The sequence below is a fragment of the Anas acuta genome, chromosome 1, assembly GCF_963932015.1.
Source record: "Anas acuta chromosome 1, bAnaAcu1.1, whole genome shotgun sequence".
NCBI classification, from domain to species: Eukaryota; Metazoa; Chordata; class Aves; order Anseriformes; family Anatidae; genus Anas; species Anas acuta.
The window spans coordinates 59,027,913-59,040,041 of NC_088979.1; the positions used below are offsets into that span (position 1 = coordinate 59,027,913).

General features: G+C 36.2%; 1 protein-coding gene and 1 long non-coding RNA gene across 2 annotated transcripts in view; both read right to left on the reverse strand.

Moving 5' to 3' along the window:
* NALF1 (NALCN channel auxiliary factor 1) overlaps positions 1 to 12,129 on the reverse strand; it is a 502,280-nt gene that overhangs the window by 118,832 nt on the left and 371,319 nt on the right. The gene's annotated exons all lie outside the window — the stretch shown is intronic.
* Positions 773 to 6,673, reverse strand: LOC137854606 (uncharacterized). The gene is made up of 2 exons (XR_011095295.1): positions 5,369 to 6,673; positions 773 to 1,472 (listed from the first exon to the last, which is right to left on the reverse strand). It is a non-coding gene; the product is annotated as an uncharacterized lncRNA (long non-coding RNA).

Below are 12,129 nucleotides of genomic sequence, written 5' to 3' on the forward strand. Positions count from 1 at the left end.
ATATGATATATTCAGGACTAGTAGCATTTACAATCACTCCCCAGACGTTCTAAGACCAAGGTAGATAGATGTGATCTAGACCTTTAACGTTATGAACCAGTATACTTCACAATCCTATTCACAAACATAGCAAAGCACTTTAGTCCTCATTATTTGAGCTAGAAGGTTGTTATCCTGAACTTTTTTATCACAGTGATTAGAGACCTATTTCTAGCTTAGATTTATTCATGATCCAGGTGTACTTATTTAACTTTTTTTTTTTTTTACCAATACTCTGTTGTGTAAATGGTTCTTCTCCCTCACAAGTGTTTATGCCCATGAAGTATTTAGAAAGAACAGTAGTATTCATTTTCAGCTATTTTTTTGCTAAACTACAAAATTTAGGATTTGATCCTCTAAGGTATATTGTGTCTCACTCCTATTTAGACCTTACATTCCCTCTGAAACCAATTACTTCAATGGGCACAATGCTATTCAGTAAGAAAGCAGGGTCTAAAGTGCTGTGAAAGTCTGAACTGAAGCACTTTTGCTTTTCTTTATCTTTCTTGAACACTGAAAATATAGCACCAAAGATATAATCTTCTCTGTGCCTTATAAAAAGTTTTTAATATTCTCTGAAGACTTTAAGTTAACTTTGCATTTATCTTAGGTTAACTTTGAAAGGCTGAATCATAACTGAGATACTGTCTGTATCCAAATAGTGTAATCAAGCTTTTTTACATTTAGTCATTACCAATAAATGATGTTATACAAAAATTATTGTTTGCAAGTCTTTACTCGCCAAGCTATAACTGTTAAATTTTATTCGAGTTCAGTTACACCACTTGAGGGAATTCATTTCATTCTACATTATATTTGATCCACTTCTGATTATCCACCCCTTCTAGCTTAACATTTCCACAGCTTGATGTCATCAATGGAATAACTGTATATCTCAATTCTGATCTTGGAGTAACTCCACTAGCAGAATTTCTCCATTCTTCTGGTTCATGCCTCCATACAATTTGTTAGTGTTTATTCCGCGATGTTCAGTTGCGATGTGGAGCAGGATTTAGGAGACAGGAAAATAGAGGGCTGCATAGCTGAAACTTTGCTTGCTCATGCTTTGGTCATTGTTTTGTATTCTTGTGGTAATGCTCTGCTTTCTCAGCTCAGTTAGTGGTTGCCCATGTCAATGCTTTACTGAAATCTCTGCAGACTAGACAACCACTTCTTTGGAAGATATCAAAGATAAGTACAAGGTTAATCTAACATGTTTAACTTCGGTTTGGTTTCATTTCATTTCCTGTTTACTTCAATTAGTTTAAACGTTCTGAAAATCTGATCCCTTTGATCTAAAAAGTAAGTGATCTCCTGAATAGGTGATCTATTTATATTTTCTTCCCCAGGATGTTGACTCCAAATTTAGAGCAATTTTTCTATCTCACCAAATGTCACCCTGAAGGTGCAGCTCTCCCAACTGCTCCATGCACCTGTAGATCACACAGAGATGCACAACTGTGTTGTTATCTGAAACCACCAGCCAGAGTCAAGCTCATAGATGCTCCATTTTATTACAGAAAACAAGATATTAGAGATATTAGATTCTGTTAAGCAAATACATTAAAGAATGACTGTAGTCTTTATAAAAGGTTAGAAATGTTGTCACACCATTAAAAATGCCATTATTAACTGCACTTAAACAATGACCAAGTTGTTATTTTGATTAAACTTAATTACTAGTCACAGTAATTAGTCAACACTGTTCATGCATTAACCAAATGCATACATGTACATTGGAATGTTAAAGGCATGACATTCTGTTCTTGTTTATATGTTCACCACACCAAAAAGGAAAATATTTGTGTACTGGTTCAAATAAGTTTCCAAACAGCATCTTAAGTTCCTACCTGAATAAACTCTGCAGAAGATTTTGCCAATGTATTTAACATTAAAAACATCTGGTGATCCGTCCTAATATTTGGCAGTCAAGAATCTCTGGTACTTACAGCCTCTCCCTGCAACTTCCCCAGTTAAGTCAAAGCATTAAATCAAAGGAGCTAGATGTTTTTCATGTACCGAAACTATCCTTTCTTAGAGGAATGTGGACAATGCTTTTAGTTATATTTTACAAAACAAACAAAAAAAACACATACACGAAAAAGATTTTTTTCTCCCATTATGAAGGATTAAGTTATCTTGATCTTATTTTTATTGCACCATTGTGACATGAAAAGCATTACAAAATTGCTTTGCCTTTCAGATGAATAAATGTATTGCTTTTGATATGCAGTTATAAAATGATGAAATACTGTTTTTCTCAGTGTTTGATCATACCTGTAACTTCCCATGTTTTTACAGAGCTTCTTCTGGAGGTAGATTAGCATGTAGCAATTTAGGAAGATTTCAGAACTAGGAAACAGACAACTCCACTTGTTCAGTAGAGCAAGGGTAGGAACACCAATGCAAAGTCAACAGGGAATCCTGCTACAACTTTCACAAACAGTATTTTAAGACACATAATGGTTATCACTGGATGGAGTCAAAAAATTTCCCTTTTCCTCATAGTTTAATAAAATTCCTATTAATATCTGCAGTAAATTTTATTAAGGAAATAAAATTGACAATAATTAAAGCACTGGAATTACTTTAATTACAGTAGGAAGCATTTCCTAAGCAAAAATGGTTGTAAATTATGGAATCTGGGGAATTATCAGCCTATAATTTATTGTAAACAAAAGCAGAAAAATATTGTCATAATTAATGTTATAAATTTAATAAATATACATAATATTTTATGCAGGAATTAATGTGACAGTAGGGACTGACCTTAATTTGAAATAAGAAATGTAATGATTCAATTTATATGCAATGTTTATAACAAATTCTTTGGACTGTATTTGAGGAAAAAGAAAAACATGTTAGTCAGCTGATTGACCACCTTCCTTTGTTATTACTGTTATATCTCATGAGTAATTAATTTTAAATTTTGTTCATGTAACCTCTAGAACTTGTTCTAATAATCTTGAAATTGGCCTTAACTGAATAGATTTTAGATTCTTAAATAATAAGGACAAAATACAGTAGAAAGTTATTTGCAAGTGACTTTATGACTGTTGCAACTCCATAATGAAAAATATATTAAATATCTTCAAGCTCAAATCAAAAGAAAATTAACTTGCTGAGGTATAAGCTTTTTTTTTTTTTAACCTCGTCTCCATAATTAATGAAAAGGCTTCCTGCTTTAGTGTTTTAAGCTGGCTTCTAATATTGTGGATAATTAAAGTATATTGCAATCACTAAGTCCTACATGAATTTTAACACAAGTAATCTAGCAGATTTTCAGGGTTTTTTTTCTGCCTCTCCTCTTTTTCCCCCTTCCCCTGCATTCCTTTCCCACTCAGATAGCCTTTAATGAGCTCTCAGCATCTGATGACTGCAGGAAAATGGTATCTGTTTAATAAAATATTTTAACCACCTTTGTAAGGAAGGCAGAGTAGATTACATGAGAAATATTTGCAAAGCTCTTTCTTGGACAACCATTGGTTTTGAATAAACACATTTAGATTTACAACAAAAGTAGCAAGAGTAAACTATGCAGCTACCTCTTATGATAATTTTCTCATTTGCACTTTAATGAATAAATTATTATGCTGTATCAGTTCTATTCTGCTGTCATGATAAAAATTGCATTTATATAACCTTTAATCAGTTTCATTATAAGCAAAAGGGAAAATTTGATTTTGAGACGACAAACAGCTTTTTTAAATATACTGCTTGTTTCTGAGAATTTATAAATGGTTTGTAGAAACATGCAAAAGGAAAAGTGTTATTAGAGGTGTGACTACAGTAGTTAACATTGTGCTGAGCACTAGAATGCTTAGAATAAGTAGGCTGTGCCATTCATATTTTCACATGCTTGAACTACAGAATCACAAAATCATAGAATCATAGAATTGTAAAATCATAGAATACCCTGAGTTGGAAGGGACCCACAAGGATCATTGAGTCCAACTGTTGGCTTCATACAGGACCACCCAAAACTGAAACCATGTGTGTGAGAATGTTGTCCAAATGCTCCTTGAACTCCAGCAAGCTTAGTGGCATTACCACTGCGCTGCGGAGCCTGTTCCAGTGCCTGACCACCCTCTCAGTGAAGAACCTTTTCTTAACATTCAACCTGAAACTCCCATGTCACAGCTTCATGCTGTTCTCTTGGGTCCAGTTACTGTCACCAGAGAGAAGAGATCAGCGCCTACCCCTCTGCTCCCCTCATGAAGAAGCTGTTGGCAACAATGTGTCCTCCCCTGCTCTGTTCTGGACTGAACAAACCAAGGGTCTCTGGCTGCTCCTCATCTGCGTTGCCTTCTAGACCATTCACCATCTTTGTAGTCCTCCTCTCTAATAGTTTTATGTACTTCTTATATTGTGGCACTGCAAACTGTACATAGTACTCAAGGTGAGGCCACACCAGCACTGAGGAGGACAAGCCCTTCCCTCAACTGGCGAGCAGTGCTGTGCCTGCTGCACCCCAGTGTATGGTTGGCCCTTTTGGTTGCCAGGGCACACTTTTGACTCATATTCAAGTTGCCATCAACCAAAACCCCCAGATCCCTTTCTGCAATACTGCTTTCCAGACTCATCTCCTAGTTTGTACACACAGCCAGGTCTGCCTCTTCCCAGGTGCAAAATCTGGCACTTGCTCTTGTTAAACTTCATATGGTTGGTGATTGCCTAGCTCTCGTTTGTCAAGATGTCGCTGCAAGACCTCTCTATCCTCAACAGGGTCAACCGCTCCTCCTGTTTTAGTGTCATCCACAGACTTACTCAGTATACCTTCAATTCCTATATCCAAATCATTTATGAAAACATTAAAGAGAACTGGTCCTAAAATGTAGTCCTAGGGAACTGTGCTTGTGACTGGCCACCAGCCTGATATAAACCTATTTACTACAACCCTTTGAGCCTGCCCTGTCAACCAATCATTAACCCAACATTTTAGATTTTCATCATATATTTTTATCATTTAATTACAACAACTGGCTTCACTTGGTCAACTAGATGTGTAACCATATAATAAAAAGAAAATAAGTTTCTTAAGTCAGACATTCCCCTCATGAACCCATATTGGCTATAGCACTTACAGAATTTCCTTCTTGTGATTTACTTTGCTGCTACTCTAACTTCTGTGTCTGAATGTGTTCCAGGGTAAACCTGGGAAGCAGATAAACACTACACAGGTACTTCCTGCTCTGCCCAGTGGTACTATGTAAGAAAAAAAGAGTAAAGGCAAGAAAACTTGTGGGTCAAGATAAATATTGATAAGTAAGTAAAAGACAAGTGGAAGAAGAGAGAAAACAAAACAAATGAAGCAAAGGCAATCACTCACCAACTCCCTTGGGTAGACTGATGCCCAGGCAGTTCCCAAGCAAAAGAGGTCTAACATCCCTGAACTCTCTCCTCTCCCTTCTTATTACTGAAACATGATGTTTTACAGCATGTTATATCTCCTTGGTTAGTTTGGGTCATCTGCCTGGCTGTGTCCCTGCCCAACCTCTAGCACACCTGTGATCTATTCACTGGATGAGGGCAGAATGAGAAACTAAGACCTTAAAGCTGTGCAAACACTGTTCAGCAACAGCTGAAATATTAGTGTGTTATCAACACTGCTTTGGTCACAAATTTACAAGCTAGCTCCAAAACAGATGTTATGAAAAAAAAAATTAACTCCATCCCAGACAGGTCCAATACAGAAGGGGGGAAAAAAAGCCTTGTGTGTGTATACTTTACTATGTCCGTGGATTGGACATGAGACCAGTTAACTCCAGCAGTACTGAAATCTATTGCTAAACAGTGCACATGCATTTTTATTATATAGGTGTCACTCTCTCTGTTCTTAATTTTTCGATATCTATAAATCAGGACATTAAATGTCATTGCTTCCCATCCCTCGGAATCTAAGTTCTAATATTCGTGTCCTCCATAAAGTGTAAAAATATATTAAATTTCACTTTATTTCCCCCTTTGTAGAACACTTTTGTTTTCTACCTTTTTCTATTGTCATTTGACTTACTCAAAGCTGTTCATAAATTTGAAGGGTAATCTAAACTCACAGACTGCTCTGTTGCACGTCAAAATACTCAACCTGGTATGAGATACACAAAATTCAGGGTTGGAAGGGACCTTAAAGCCCACCCAGTTCCAATCCCTGCCGTGGGCAGGGACTCCTCCCACTAGGTCAGGCTGCTCAAAGCCCCATCCAAACTGGCCTTGAACGCTTCCAGGAATGGGGCATCCACAACTTCTCTGGGCAACCTGGTCTAGTGCCTCACCATTCTCTAAGAATTTCTTCCTTAATTCTTCCTAATATCTAATAACTTCCTTATATATATAGAAGATGTCTTCTAATATCTTTTTTTTTTTTTTTTTTTTTTAATAATTTTAAACCATTACTCTTTCTCCTACCACTGCACCCCCTGACAAAGATTCCCTTCTGAGCTTTCCTCTAGGCCCCCTTTAGGTACTGGAAGACCCCCATAAGGTTTGCTTGGAACCTTCTCTTCTCCAGGCTGAACATCCCCAATTCCCTCAGCCTGTTGATCATCTTCAAGGCCCTCCTCTGGACTTGTTCTAATTGGTCCACATTCTTGTGCTGGGGGCCCCAGAGCTAAATGTAGTACTCCAGGTGGAGTCTCATGAGAGCAGACCTGAGGGCAAGAATCACCTCCCTTGACCATGCTTCTTTTGATACATCCCAGGCTTTCTGTTCTACAAGTACACATTGCTGACTCATGTTGAGCTTCTCATTAACCAACACCTCCTCGTCTTTCTCCTCAGGGCTGCTCTCAGTCCATTCTTTGCCCAGACTGCATTTTTGCTTAGGATTGCCCTGGCCCAGATGCCTTAAATTTAGCCTTGTTGAACTTCATGAGATTCACACTGGCCCACCTCTCAAGCTTGTCAAGGTCTCTCAAATGGTTGTTTGATTCAAAATACATGCTACCTTTCAGCTGGAACCTGAAACTAGAACCTTTTCCTTCCAGGTAAAGATCAAATCATAAATTTGATATAGAATATATCATCCTTACCAAGAGGAACCAGGAATATCTACCCATTTATCCTCTATCAGAAGGTGGAAAATGGATTAGTGGATTAGACACTGGCTCCTGCTTTTCAGGGGCTGAATCCATGTCAGTAGGTGCAAAATGTGATGATATGAGACTGCCACATAAGCCTGAAAGAGAGATTTGCGGATTTATGTTTTGAACCACAACATGAAGCGGAAGATAGGGCAAGAATGGAAAACTTGAGTCATTTCACAAATGTAGCCCTCAGTGTTTTAAAAATGTCATGGTTTTGTCTTTACTACATTCCCATGAGGTAGCAAAACTGCCAGTCCTTATAGTAATCACAGACAGATAAGCCTTTGTCTCACCTGCAACAAGGGATTTTTAGGAGAAAATAAAAAGGTGGAAATAAACTACACACATGCTACACATAGTCAGGAAAACATAGCTCATGATAAATGCTATTTATAAAGGATTTTTTTTGCCTAGTTGTGACTGTGTACTACTGTAAGTAGCTTGAAATATTTCCTGCATTTTATTTTCAATAAGGAATTGAATAACTCCATTTCCTTATTTACCCTTATCCCACGAGCAGACTTTCCTAACATCCTGCTGATAATGAGAGCTGGTAAATTTACATAAATAATAGTGTTGTTTTGTTTAGTTGTGTTTAGTTTCCTGCTCGTTCAATAGTATCCAAGTAGAATATTTATTTTACTATCCATGAGTTTTATTAATATCATTTGATTCTCTGCCTTGGCTCTTTTTTCTCTCTCTTTTTTATTTTTATTTATTATTTTTTCCTTTCTTTCTTCCTTTCTTTCTTCTTTTCTGTTCAGAAAAGTTTGATTAACTCAGTTTTGAATACAAATTAGTAAATGCAGTGTCAGTTCATGGTAACAGAGAGACCCAACAAAGATTCACAGTTCAGGCAGTGAATCCACATCATGAAATAAACATTCTTTACTTAAATTCTGTTTTCACAGCTAGTGACATTTCAATGATTCAAATCATGTTGACTGCTGCCGCTGTGTCCCTCTTGAGAGGAGAGGGGCACAATAAAAATTTTCAATATTTTTACACTGGCTTATCTTAGTGGAAACATCAGGTGAAGCTCTCACATTTATAATGAATATGATTAAAGAATATATTTGTAAAATTGCATACTTGAAATATGAAAACAACATTAGAAACAATGTTAAGAGCATTGAAGCATATTTAGGAGGAGGGCTGTACATTTTACTAAGATCTGCAGGGCATTTCTTATATTCATGTCTCTCAAGTATTTTAATAATTTATTTGTTCTGTGTTACATTGATTAACAACTGGTAGACACATTCATGTTTGTTTCTAGACAAGGCATATGTTGTCTTGAGTGAGTGATCTTTGCTTTTGTGGTTCAGTTATTTCAAAGAACAGCTTTCGAGGACCAGGAAAAGAACAGTGGTGTCAGGAGGAACTAAATTGGTTTGAGGATTTGCCAACTTAGTTGATCTTAGAAATTCAAAAGAGCAAATATGTGAAGTAGCATCTTATCATATGTCTTCTCTTGAAATCTAAAATTAGAAGGTGATATGAGACCATAACATAATGATGTTAACATGTAAGGACACAGTGTCAATGTCTAAAGCACAAGACAGTTCCTTCCTTTGTTGAGTACTTCATTAACCATACCTCAATTGTGTTAAAGAGTAGTGGCAAAGCATAGGAAATGATGGATCATTTGAATTCATTATTTACATAAGCAGAGTATTTGGTTGGCATTGACACAGTTCTGTCTTTAGCCACACATATATTAGGAGCTCTGGGAATTCTTCCCACCTGCTTGGAACACATTTTTGAGGCTTTCTCACCACCTCAGCTTGTCAGCATCAACACTGAAGCTGAATATGGAAGCACAGTAATATACAGGTCTAAAAGCATTAACATAAAGAGTAGTTAGGAGGCTGAACAACGATGATCAGAAAATCACATAAAAAGTATTCAGAGAACCAATGAATTTGGGTTACTTCTTTGTCTCTTCAGTAAAACTAACAGAAGACATTTGGGAACTCAAAACATAGCTTTTATTTATAATATTTGTTCTAGAAATTACTTCAAATGTTTAATTCAAAATATCACCATTGCAAAAAATCTATGAATTTAGTAGTGAGAAAATGAGAAACATATTCAGCTACAACACTCAGCCTTTCTCTTTTCCTCCCACTCCAAAGTCTAGCAGAGGATATGTCTAAATTTGACTGGAATACTGGAGATTTTCCTTAGTTATATTTAATTTATTTATTTATTTATTTTTTCTGGGCAAGTCAGTACTTTCATTTAAATTATCAACTACTCCTTTTTTTCTTTTCTTCTTTTCTTTTCTTTTCTTTTCTTTTCTTTTCTTTTCTTTTCTTTTCTTTTCTTTTCTTTTCTTTTCTTTTCTTTTCTCTTTTCTCCCATTACTTGAATCTCTTGGATGCATAATTCCACTTAGAACTTCAGATAAGAAAGTAACATTGATTACACTACAGAGTCATTACCTCACAGCAATCTTAATCTATTTGCCCCCAAAATCAGGAAAATATATGACCCTCTACTCTTTGAAGACTTGTATCACAACCCACATCTCTGGACATGCTCTATCTCAACAAAATTCTCATCTCTTCTGTTCTATGTCAAATTCTCCTCATTTTCCTATTTAAAAATGCTGTTCATTTTTTAACTATATTTCACTACATCATACACTTTTCAAGCATATATTGTGTACCCAATTTGTCTACAAATACACTAATCTTCTAACAAATTTAAATTCTGCAAAATTATACGGTATCCAGTCATAGAATATCCATACAAAATGTGCTTGCATTTATAAAAAGTGCACACATATTTCAGTGTGAATGATACATATATACATAGAGAGAGAAAGATATATTTATATATAAAGATATGTATATATCTACTTACATATATGCATACCAACATATAGAGGTGTGAGTGGTTGTACACATAAACACACATTCACTCATCCAAAATTTTCCATTTCCTACTAAAATAGTGAGTGACAAAACCAAATAAGATTTCTTTTTTCAAAACAAAGCACTGAAATCACAGTGAAGTATTGCTAGCATCACAACCTTACTTGTATTCCAATTTAGCTTTCTATGAATTAAAATAAAGACATATAAATGGTGCTTTCTGATTAAATGAAGGAATCTTGTCCACTTATTTCAAAGACATTACTGTCTTTCCCTCCCCCTCAACTTCCTTTCATCTTTTGTAATGTGCTCCTTGTTGGAGATTTTTAGACACACAAAAATGCTTTAGTAAGACAGACATTAGTTAATCTTCATGAGTTAATACAGTACCATAAAAGCCAAGCCAAACCCTGGGCTGCATTTTTCTTTCATACTTTCTTTCTATGAAAACAAAACTAAACAAAAAAAAATAAAGTCACTATTCACTAAACATCTTCCTTGGTACAGCATAAGCATAGATTTACTGCAGTGCTGTAAGCTTTCCATAGATTGGACCACAGATTTTGGTCCCCAACTTCCACAGGCTACCCTTTAATTTCCATCTTCCCTTCCTGTGGTCATTCACATTCTTTACCTCCTGAGGTCCTTCCAGCCTCCAGACAAGTCTCCTAGAAAATCTGGCAAATACTACCCTCTCCCTCAAAGAGATCTTTACCACATGTCCTTTCCCACATATCCCCTCCCCTTTGGAGTCTTTCAAAGTAAAGAACTTTGCAAAGCTAAATTCTACTCAAGAGCCATATTCATAGACAGAACTTCACTCTGCATATAGAGATATATAGATATATTTTTAGGATACCTCTGCTTGTAGGAATGTCAGTTCTTCTTACCACATTTTCAGACCCATATTGCTATTTTAATTTTACTGTCATCCGTTAAGAAGGGAATAATCATTTCAGATGTTTATCTATCTTTAAATAAAAATGTGTATCTTTGTTCTCTCCAAATCTCCAGTTTCCAAATCCTTTAAAAGGGAAGACAGTATTCCAAGTACCATTTTTTTTTTTTCAAACAAAGATTTCAACTTCTCCTGCAAGAGATTGAAATCTTTTTACTACAAGGTTAGGGTTTGTATTGGATCTGGCTGGGATGTTAACTTTCCCTGCAGCAGCCCATGCGTTGTTGTGCTCTGCACTTCTAGCTAGAACAGTACTGGTATCACATCAGTGTTGTGTCTGCTGCTGAGCAGTGCTGGCACAACATCAGGACTCTCTCTAAGCCTCTCAGAGTCAGCAGGCTGAGGCAAAAAGTGAGAAAGGAGCATCACCAGGGCAGCTGACCTAAACCAACCAAAGGAATATTCCATACCATATGATGTCAGACTCAGCAATAAAAGGAAGGAAAAAGAAAGAAGAGGGGGGCTCTCACTGTGAAAGCATCTGTCTTCCCAAAAAACAGCTACGTGTGTTGAGGCCCTGCTTCAAGGACGTGGTCAAACATCTCTCATTTGTGGGAAGTAAAGAGTAATTTCTTTCCTCTGCACTTCCACACAGCCTTTACTTTTTTCCCCCTCCCTTTTCCCCTTTCCCTTTTCTCCCTTTAGTTAAATTGTTTAATTAATAATATATATATTTTTTTTTTCCTGAATGTTTTTCCCTTTAATTAAATTATCCTTATCTGAACCCATGAGTTGTTCTTTCCTTTACTTCTTCCTCTCCTCTCTGAGGAGGGGGAGTGAGAGAGCAGTTGTGGTGGAGTTCAGCTGCCTAGCAAGGTAAAACTACCACAGGGTTAACCTAAATTACATTAAGACAGAATTAAATTAAAATTAAGATTATGAACAAGATATTTGGGTGACACATAACAATCTACAATTGCAATTGTCTCATAATGTAGATTAGCTGGCAGACAAAAGAGTATATTTTAACATAATGGAACTTTTCTGTCTAGGTTGCAGGAAATGTTCTAAAGATTTCTAAAACAGTACTGATGGTTGCTAGCACATCAAATATTCAATAGTTTCATTTGCTACATCTGGAGTATGTGGATCTCACTGTAGTTGATACCAAAGAAAAATCTAAGGTTCTTGTCTGTTTAAAAGTACTCTTGATTTATTTTCTTTCCCC